Raw genomic sequence first — 11,824 nt, 5'->3', positions numbered from 1 at the left:
AATAGTTATCACTCCAGCATTGATATGGCACCATTTGAGGCACTCTATGGGAGGGGATGTAGATCACCCATGGAATTGTTTGAGGCTGGAGATGTGAAACCATTGGTGGTTGATTTAGTGAAGGATCCTCAAGATAAGGTTAGGAGTATTCAAGCTAAGGTTCTAGCAGCCCAGAGTAGACAAAAGAAGTATGCAGATCATAAGGTAAGAGGCATGGCGTTTCAAACCGGTGAAAATGTTATTTTTAAGGTTTCACCCATGAAAGGGGTGATGAGATTTGGTAAAAAGGGTAAGCTAAGTCCTAGATACATTAGTCCATTTGAAATTCTGGAATGTGTGGGACCGGTGGCGTATAGATTGACTTTACCTCCTAATTTATCAAGTGTTCATCCGGTATTTCATGTATCTATGTTGAAGAGGTATCATGGTGACGGGGATTATATCATTAAGTGGGACTCAATTGTGTTAGACAAGGACCTCCAATATGAGGAGGAACCGATTGCAATTCTTGATCGTGATGTACGCAAATTGAGGACCAAGGAGATTAAGCCCATGAAAGTTCAATGGAAGCATCGTCCAGTTGAGAAAGCTACTTGGGGAACCGAGAGGGACATGCGAGACAAGTATCCCCAGTTGTTCGTCGATTCAGGTACTACTTCGTTCCTTCCTTAGCCTATTTTCCTAAGTTTTTTCACTCGGGGATGAGTGATGAGTAAATTGGTTTCTATTGTAACGACTTGTTCCCTTTGTTATATAAAAGCCAACGGGGGAAAATTTAGGGCCGAAAAACTTTTTTCGTAGTATTTGGATTTTCCCAACCTTGTCCACATTTAGACGAAATCAGAGTTATTGAGGTGTAGGGAAAATCTGGTAATAATCGGGTGAATCATTTATGATTTTGATTACATGAGTAGTTAGATAACTCGTTAAGGAATCCGTACGACTTTACGAAATTGAATTCGGGAGAGTAGAACTCCTGAAATCGATCGTAGCATAAAGGGTATTTACTGAGCGTCGTGGGTTAGAGGTGTGTTGTGAAATGGAAATTTTGGAATTATTGAAATAACTCTCTGTCTCGAGAATGCCGCTTTGGCGCTGGGTTTTGCCGCTTTAGCGAGGCTGCTTTGGTGGGCTCGACGCGAATTAAAGTCATTAATAAACCCCTAAACGACCTCATTATGCACTTTTCAACTTTTAGAGCTAAGGAATGACCCCCAGGCGACTCCTATTCATTTTTCACTATTCTTGAGGCTAAATGTAAGCTTTTCACTCCCCGAATCCATTTTTTGATTCGTAGAAAGTAATAGAATGGGTGAATATTGATGGGGGAAGCTTTTGTTATAGATTCTATGGTGGAAACAACCTTAATTTGGATAATTGGGATCATGGGTTTGATTGAGGGTTCATAGAATTGTTAGTAATCCGGTTAATTAATGATTATTTATTGATTTATGTATTATATTGATTGTTTGTAGACCAAGAACAAGTGGAACGAATCCGGAAAAGGAAGGATCATGTTTCTTAGGGATTCAAGGCTTGTTTCGAGGTAGGTGATGGTTGTGATTCTATGATTCTGTGATGTATGCTTGTTCTTGCTTCATTATGATACTTCTATATGTATGAATGTTGCAATGTTGATCACACTTGTTGTAAATGAGATAAATAATTGATGAATGCCATGAAATCATGACTTTAATGTATAATCTTGATGATATACTTGTGATTGTGATTGTGGTGTGTGAATGGGATCGGTTGCATGTTCCGGCATAACTAACTTGGATCGGTTTCCACATTCCGGCATAAAAATGGGATCGGTTGCCACGTTCCAGCATGCTAACTGTTTGGGTTTGGGTTCCATGAGAGAACCAATGATTTGATATAAAATGTGAAGTTGTTCGTTGTTCGTTGTTCGTAAATGTTGATAATATTGTATATGTTGATAAATATGCATGTGATTATAATGTTATTTGACTTGTTTATGTTGCACTAGTGGGATAGCCGCGTGATCCTACCAATACACTGTGGTTGTGTACTGATTCTTCACTTGCTCTTATTTTTGTTGAGTACAGGGCATCTTCAAGCGGCTATTAACAGACCTCGCTTAGAAGATTAGTGAGCGTCGCTTCGAATTCAAGGGTGAACAATTCTTTCGGGCTACCATGGGATTCTCTTTTGTCTATGTCCACCATTTCTGGACTTAGACATTTGTTTTAGTTAGTTCATTAGTATGGGGTTGTATCCCTTCTTGTTTAGACTTGGTTCATTGTTAGAATGTTTGGGTACATTGACTTTCAGGTTCTAAGTTATTCTTTCGCATTGTTAGTTATTATTGTTAGGATTTTGTTAGAGTTTCTGGGAACTTTATTTTTATTCCCTTAGTTTTTAGATTATTTGCTTGGTTTGGGCTGTAGTAGTGGTTCTCCCGCCGAAATGTTAGTGTGGGTGCCAATCACGACGGTCTGGGTCGTGACAATATATATATAAATTGAATTGTATCACCCATTAAATTGTCTCTGCCAACAAACAATTAGAAATTGTCCAAATGTGGCACCTTCTTACGTGATCAGTTTCTAGTTCTTCGGGTTAACGTGGATTCGAGGTTTGAGATTTTCTCAATTATCACATTATAATTTAAGTTTCGCTATATTGAGATATGTAATTAAATATTAGGTGTATTGTATTAGTTGAATACCATTAAGATTATAATAATTGGAGGAATTAAGACTTAACTCTAGGCTTGCAGTTTGAAAAATGAAAGAGTTGACATATTAATTGCTATAAAGATTTAGGAAATTGGTTATAGATTTGAGTGGGTATTTGGGTCTATGCTAGAAATATAGTAATATGAATGTGTATAGACTTATTAACTTACATATTATGTATATTTGATAGATTGAAAGCGTTCTGAGGCATTGAGGAAGGGACAAGCATTGAGGAAGTATCTTGCGCGACTTCGGTTCTTCGGTGGAGGTAGGTTATGGTTTATTCTATGTGATAGAGAGACTCTTAATAGTGATTTATATTCATTGAGCGATATTGTGAAATTTTCTATGTACCTGATTGTTGTGGTTTGGATTATTCATGTGTTGTTTGTGATTGATCTGAAATCTCAAGACCGCAAAATTTCATAATCTTGAAGCGTTGATAAAATATTGTTAAGGAAGTGGAAAGAGATGATAAAGAATGACAATTGAATTAACTATATGGTTGGATCGGGTGCCACGAGTCGGCATAGTATTATAGGATCGGGTGTCACGTCTTACATGGTATTATTGGATGAGGTGTCACATTCTGACACGATATTATTGGATCAAGTGTCACGTTCCGACACCATATTATTGGATCGGGTGTCACGTTCTGGAACGGTAACATTAAAGGAAAACAAATTGAATTAACATAATGTACTCAATCTCAAAGAACCCATTTCTCAAATAAGCGTGGTGCGGAGGCATGATGTCACGACCAAAGGTACCCCTAGGCGTAACATGGTGTATAGGACCTCGAGAGGCCCCATACAAGCCACTTAAAATTCATAACATAAGAAAGAGATAAAGAACAACATTTCAAGTTTCAAAATATTTATAAAAGTAAAGCGGGAGTCTAAACACTTGTCTCATTAGCCATCTAGTACATAAGAATGTAATTGGGCCTATCCCATAAATCATGTCCAAAACTGAAAGTAAGAAAGAAAACTGAAAACAATGAAATTCCGTCCTCGATGCATGAGGACTCACCAAAGCTCAAAATTTCTCAAATAAACCTCTACCCATGAAATTGGGAACCGTGACTGTCGGAGCCTACATTTGGGGATATGTAGGCAAGAGTATGCGTTAGTACAATCATGTACCAAGTATGATAGTCATGCATAAATCATTTGAAAACATGCTTAAAGAGGACATTTTCACGATTTTTGCAATGTTGAAGCTAAAACATAAATCTCGAATATTATAAAACATAAGTCATAAACCATGATCAATGCAATGAACATCATCTTGAAACATACTTACAATCCTTATTGAAGTAACCTTGGTTCATCATAACTTTTCTTATTTATGGGAAGTAGCCTTAACCGACATATAACACCATGCAAGCTATCAACATGGAATCCGGTGTCTCCCACACCGAAAAGAGTTGTCCTACTTGCCACGGTAAGGACCATGAACTTCTAGCTATTGTGGATCCACTGGTTAATGTCTATCTAGACAATCATATGTTGGCACATAGTTTATGGAACATGGGTAATTGCCACTTGTCCTCTCGATTCTAAGCTTAACTTCCACGGAATGGTTCTCATTCATATTCATTTTAGCTCTTATAGAACATGGTAATGGCCTCTTGTCTTTACTTCATGTGAGATGGGTAATCACCTCTTGTCTTTCTATCGTATGACATGGGTAATCGCCTCTTGTCTCAATATTAGCATAGCTTCTTACCTATTGGTTCATTTTAGGTGAGAATACCTTTCAACCCTAAGAACCCTTACTATGTGCGAAATCCTTTCACAATCATGCTTTCATGTGTATATGAGAAATCCTTTCAACAACACAACAATAACAACATTATTGATACTTCACTCTCAAAGCATTCTTAAAACATTTACATAAGTTTCATAAGAACATGCATAATTCCATAATTCACCTTTCAAGGTTCAAAACCCACTTTCAATCATCAACATCTAGGAAACATTTGTTAGACATTGGTTCATAGAAATTTGTCATAAATTCATGTAATTCTATCAATTCATGCTTGATTTCATATAATCTTCTTTCATAATCCAAAACCCACATTATTTGATCATAACTTGAAAAAGATGAATTACATGGATTCATGGGGAATCATCATAAATACATGAGATTAACTCAATTCATGCATAAGAGATCATAAATCAATCAATTAAATCAATATTCAAGAGAATCCACAACATAGAAGAAAACCCTAACTCAATTGGGGATTTCTATCTTTGAAAATAAGAGAATTTAGGAACTCCGTGAATGGAAGGAATCCATGGATAAAAACTATCATACCTCAATGCCAAAAGCCTGCCTTCAATGGTGGAATTGGAGACTTGCCTTGGAACTCTAGGTTGAACCCTTCTTCTTCATCAAGTTTCTAGAGAGAAATATTTTGGAGACGAAGAACTTGATCGTCTTTGGTAAATTTAAGATAATGACTTCAATGGGTAAATTGTGGGTTAACATCACTTATATAGGGGTCCTAGGTAAGGAAAAAATGACGTAGTATCATAATAAAATAATTAAGAAAAGACCCAACTGACCCTTGCTTACAGCTGACGTGAACCTCTAGATGGAGTCCCACACAAGCCGTCTAGGAAGTCGTGGTCCCTAGACCAGTAGCTTGGGAAGGCTCTAAGCTGCCTCAGCCCACCACACGACCACTATCACAACTCGTTTGGCTCCACGAGCCATTCGAGTCATCGTAAGAGGAGCCTGCCTTTGGGAGCATACTGCATATTCCTTCACGGGCACCACCATGAGGCATGGTGCCCTTCACGAAGCGTCTAAGGGATCGTCGGAGGGGATCCCATCTTAGCCAATCACTGGAAGCCCCCACGAGCACTACTACGAACGGTGGTGCCCTTCACGGCCCGTGAAGGGCTCCATGAAGGGTGCCATGGCTCTGTGGAGGGCTGGTGACCTCCCACTTCACTCTCTTTTCTAGGTTTCTTGATTCCAGGATGTTATATTATATCCCCCTTGGGAACATTCGCTCTTGAATGGCATTCTAGACATCTCATGAAGAAAAGAACTCTAAACTAGCAACTCATCATGCATGCAATCACATAAATGCACATATCCCCGGGGAAACATCAACTCCAAGCTAAAGCATGTTCAAAACATCATCTCATAAAGTCTATATGCAACTCATACTCAATGCACATAATCATGATGAAAATCAATCATATAAACTCATTTTCTCAAAACTTAAGCTTTTTCATGAACATGCATAAATAAGGAAATCATGGGAATATCTAAGACACATGACTCCAAAAAAAAGAGTAAATCATGAGGAACTCATTACCTCAAGCTAGAGTAGGGGTAGAAGGAAAGATATGAGGGTATCGGGACATTATATCAGCCTCGGCCTCCCAAGTAGAACCCTTAATTAACTGATTACTCCACAACATTTTCAAAGAAGCAACTTCCTTATTCCTCAACTTCTTGACTTGCCGGTCTAAAATATCAACCGGAACTGTCTCATAAGAAAGATTTTCCTTAACCCCCAAACTTTTTAAGGGAGCTATGGATATCGGATCCCCAACACACTTCTTCAACATAGAGACATGGAAAATCGGATGCACCGAGGCTAATTTATTAGGCAATTCAAGTTCATAAGCAACTTTACCAGCACGCCTCAAAATCTGATATGGGCCTACATAACGGGTTCTAAGTTTCCCCTTCTTACCAAACCTCATTACGCCCTTCATGGGTGAGATTTTCAAGTAAACCCAATCATGAACATCAAACTCCAGATTTCTGCTTCTCACATCGGCATATGAATTTTGCCGACTTTGAACCGTTTTCAACCTTTCTCTAATTAGTCAAACTTTCTCCATAGCATCATACACCAACTCGGGACCTATTAGTGCAACTTCACCCACCTCAAACCAGCCTATAGGAGATCTACACCTCCTACCATACAATGCCTAAAATGGAGTCATACCAATAATTGAGTGATAACTATTGTTATATGCAAACTCAATCAAAGGCAAATGATCATCCCAATTACCCTAGAAATCAATCACACAAGCTCTCAACAAATCTTCCAAAGTTTGGATAGTACGCTCCGCTTTCCCATCGGTTTTGGGGGTGAAAGGCCTTACTAAGCTTAACATGAGTACCAAGACCCTTTTGAAAAGATCTCCAAAACTGAAAAGTGAATTGGGTACCATGACCGGAGATAATGGATAAGGGCACTCCATGAAACTTTACCATTTCTCTCAAGTATAATCTAGCATAGTCATCCGCCGAATAAGAAACCTTGACGGGAATAAAATGAGCCGATTTCCTCATTCTGTCTACTATAACCCAAATCGAGTCATGTTGACGCCGGGTGCGAGGCAAACCAACAATAAAGTCCATATTCAAATCTTCCCACTTCCAAGTAGGAATGCCAATGTCTTGGGATAAACCTCCCGGTTTCTTATGCTCAACTTTAATTTGTTGACAATTAGGACACTTAGCCACAATTTCCGCAATATCCTTCTTCATCCCATTCTACCAATAAATCTCCCACAAATCACGGTACATCTTGGTGGCTTCCGGGTAAATGGAATACCGAGAATTGTGGGCTTCTAACAATATATGTTCCCTTAAGTCATCAACATTGGGAACACACAAACAACCTTGGTATCTAAGTACACCATCTCCCTCTTGGGTGAAAGCCTCTACGAACTTTTTAAGCACCCCTTCTTTCAATTCAACCAAAGTCGGATCAAGACCTTGCTTAGCTTTTACATCAGCCATAAAAGATGATTTCGAACCATTTTGGATCATAATACCACCCTTGGCAGAGTCCACTAACTGAACACCCAACCGAGCCAATCTATGGACATATCGAACCAACTCCTTCTTATCTTCTTCGATGTGAGCAATACTACCCATCTACAAGAAAAATGATCTTTAACGAGGGGAAATTTGGTCGCTAAAAGTCCAAATTCGGTCGTTATAAGTCAATAAGGACCGCAAATAATATGGTCGTCACCGGTCACTGAAAGCCTTGTTGATAAAAGTTAACGACCGAATTTGAAATCCGGTCGTTAAAGATCCTTTAACGACGAAACATATTCCGATCATTATATTTACTTATTAGCGACCAATTTTCTCTTTGCTAATTGCAAATTCCCTTTGCTAATGTATGTTTAACTATTTGACAATCTAGTCGTTATAGAGCATCAAAGACCATATTTACCTTCACTAATGTCAAATTTAATTAAAATTAATTGGATAAATTTATATTTTTCAAAATGGTTACTAAATAGTAATAATTGTTTTTAATCAAAAGCATTGGGTCTTGCCCATTTGTTGAAAATTCAAGCCACAATATACATGCCTTGAGTCCAAAAGTGACCCAAGCCCAAATTCAAAAATGCAATTACTAAAAAGCTAATCATAGAAATAAACAAAAAAATATAGAAAGCATAAACAGTATAGTATCTCTGGACGACCTTGAGAAATTGTGGGAGAGAGCTGCAAGCTGAATCGATGTTCTTGAAAGGGAAAAGGGTTTGCAAAATACTCCAACTTTGGCCGAAATTGTTGTTACGATGCCAAACTTTATGGAGGACCTTTGACCCCCTGCACTATTTAATAGTGTATTTTAAAGCTATTTATGTGCCCACGTGGACACATTACTATTTATAATGATGTAATATTTATGATGTCCACATGGGCACATATATACCTTTAAAATACACTATTAAATAGTGCAGGAAGGTAAAAAGTCCTTTCCAAAGTTTGGTATTGTTACAACAATTTCGGTCAAAGTACGAATATATTTCAGACCTTTTTCCCTTCTTGAAACACAATCTCACGGTCGAGTAGAGATTCACCTTGAGCGTTCACAAGTCCCACGAACACCATGAATTCATACTTAATGAAGACTTCTTCAACCACTAAACTGAGGACTTCTCAATGATGGAAAGCATCAAACTCTCGTAGAAACTCTAATCGATCTTCATAACTATAGTACGACCATAGGTAGTATCCATTTCTTCATCCCTAACAGGTTGAGCTCCAGAGGAGCTAATACCACTATTTAAAGACTCCGATTTGGAACCTTCCCATTGTCAAAATTGATTTGCCGACTGAGGTGTCATTTCATTCAGTTGATTGTATTTGCAGATCTGAGTTGTTGTTTTTGTTCTATTGATTCCCCCTGCTATACATTTCTTTACTCATAAGTAGGTATCCATTTCTTCATCCCTAACAGGTTGAGCTCCAGCAGAGCTAATACCACTGTTTAAAGACTCCAAATTGGAACCTTTACATTGTCAAAATTGATTCGAAGACTGAGCTATCATTGCATTCAGCTGATTGTATTTGCAGAACTGAGTTGTAGTTGTTGTTCTATTGATTTCCTCCTGCTATTTTTACATTACTTTACACTTATATTTGGGATGCGTAATATTTCTAGTTGTAGCATTGACCTTCTAGTATTCGGTAACTCTATCAACTAGTTTCAATTTAGCTTGAGTGTCATTATCTTTTCCTGCAACATGTGTGAATCCTTGACATTATGGTTGTATCTATGAGTTCACCTCCATGAATGTCAAAATGCATTTTCTTATAGTCTGTATGAATCCATTAGACATTTTGTTTGTAGCATCTGTAATCAAATGTCTCCTCTTTATTCACTTACATTGTATGGTGCCCTATTTTGATATTTACGAATTCTCAAATTTGGACATTTGTTTTTCTCCAATTGTACAATAGCTTTCGTTGTTTGTGGAATGTCTTGTATTCTCTGAAACTGATTTATACTTATACCTGCACAAGCAAAACCTCACATTCACATAAATCAACCAAGGTATCCCATATACCATTTAGGATCTCCATAGTTGTTAATGAATCATATTTCATGATTATTGGTGTCAACCCATTAGCTAGACAATACTCCAGGCATCTTTTAATAGCCCTGATTTCAGCCTCAATAGTTATACAATCTTTCAACTTTCTGGCTTCAGCATAAATAAAATCTACATCTGAGTTTCTAATATAGAATGTTGTTGAGGCAATCCCAGGGTTGCCCTTACTTGCCCCATCAGTATTACATTAGAAACAATTACTAGATCGTGCCTTCCATATCACTGTTTTGCTGCAAATTAAAGGCCTATACTTCTCTAGATATTTAACCATTTCTGGCCATGTGTTAGGAACACCACTCATCCATGGGAACTTAGTCTTGAAAAACCAAATCAATTGTCTTGTGATTCCCAGAATCATTGCTCTGATGGTCATATTACTTCCATGTCTAATCAGATTTCTCCTCTTCCATATATGCCAAATGATGAAAGTCGGTGTAACTTTAAATAAAGATTTAAGTTTAACCGCACACTCTGCTTTCCACCAAACCTCTATAACTTGTTTGAGCTGTACAAAAGGCCCCTGAATCCCAGCAGCCTCTGCAAAGTACCTCCAAACACTATTAGAGTCAGTGCAATTGATAAACAAATGATCAAAAGACTTCTGCACATTATTATTACAACAACAATGTACAGAGTCTATGATTTTCATTCTAACCAACACTTCTCCAATGAGGATTCTCATACGCCAAATTCTCCACATCAAGAATGAGACTTTAAATGGAACCCCTTTTCCCCAAATGTTCATGATTTCATTATTAGCTTCTTTTTTTTGTCTCACTAGCTCCCAAGCACTATTTACTGTAAACTTCCCAGACCCTGTGAGCATCCACCGGGGTTTGTCTTTCCTATCCATGATCTGTATATTCCCAAGAACTTCATATATCTGTTGAACAACCTCAACATTGAAGCTTTCCGTCAGCAGGCCTTCATTCCACCCATTCTCTATTCCCAATTGTTTTACCTCTTCTTATTGTCATTGATTGTGATTAATAGGCAGAAGAAAGTAATTAATAATTATTTCATGTGCTTTAATACACTTATATAGACACACCACCATTTAAAGATATACTAAATAATCAAATATTATTATAAAATTTCATTGTTAATTACAAAAGAAATCAAAAGTACATATTACCACAAAATGAACCATCCAAATTGTAAGGCATTAACTTTTTATCAGCTTCTTCAAAACTAAAAAAGTAAAATTGTAGCGTATGTACAAGTGATAACATATTTAAAACACCACTAACATAATGTAGACCTATTGTGTTTGTACTTGCTTTGCAATTTCTTCAAAAAGGACATGTTCTTCGGACTTCAAATTTTGAATCTGTTAACAGAATAAGTTCATGTCTGATAAGTGACAAAATTCATACAAGCTACTTCATGAAGAAAACAAATGAATTATTTATTCACTAGCTAAATAATTGGAGAATAATATTATTTTGATTAAAAAATGCAGCTAATCAATAGATTCAAGAAAGAATATCACGTGTTTCAGTAGAATAACTTGTAGACTTTGACCCAGAGAAAGTTCTGAAATTTAAAGGGAGAGAGAGTAATTACTTGGTGGATAATTTAGATACTATTTTAGTTAACAAGTGAAAAAAATGCAAGTGCAAACTCCCCTAATAAGTATAACAAATCATTAAAGACAAATATTTAAAAAATCGTGGAAGAATTAAGTAGTAATTTGTATGCACTCCAGTTCAAATACAAACTAAATAATGAATAATGTACCACAATTAGTTCATTAGCAAAAAAAAAAGTGAAGTTCAATTCCAAATTTAAGCAAGAAGAACACAGTACTTCTTATAATAAATTTATTTATTCAACTAGCATTTCTCAAGATATAGCATTAATTTGGTAAATAGTTTCTCTAACAAACTAGTAGGTTAATCTCTTGGTAGGAAAGATCAACCTGTCAACACAAAAGAATTTGAAATACATCAAAGGTAGACAAGGTCTGAATTGTGCATAGTGTCACGGACTTAGAGTCTTACTAAAGCTCCGTGCGGCACTTGACAACTTACTCACGAATCTTTCACGATCTTGTAAGCTCAAGTAAGCCTTTTAAGACTAGATCGCTAAGAGAATGCTTAAGGAAAGACTTAGAAAGAACAAAGAGAGTTTTGGAAGAAGGCTTTTGTATTGCTTTGGAAGATTGCTTACAACTTGGATGGTGCCTTGCAAATGAGGGGCACCTCTATTTATACTAAC

At 37.0% G+C, this 11,824-nt stretch overlaps 1 pseudogene; it reads right to left on the bottom strand.

Annotated features, from left to right (window-relative positions):
* Window positions 1-5,376: 5,376 nt before the first annotated feature.
* Window positions 5,377-11,824, bottom strand: part of LOC107062065 (CO(2)-response secreted protease-like) — a 16,889-nt pseudogene continuing 10,441 nt past the window's right edge.

The sequence above is a fragment of the Solanum tuberosum genome, unplaced genomic scaffold (assembly GCF_000226075.1).
Source record: "Solanum tuberosum cultivar DM 1-3 516 R44 unplaced genomic scaffold, SolTub_3.0 scf00188, whole genome shotgun sequence".
NCBI classification, from domain to species: Eukaryota; Viridiplantae; Streptophyta; class Magnoliopsida; order Solanales; family Solanaceae; genus Solanum; species Solanum tuberosum.
This window is presented reverse-complemented; position numbering and strand designations above follow the sequence as displayed.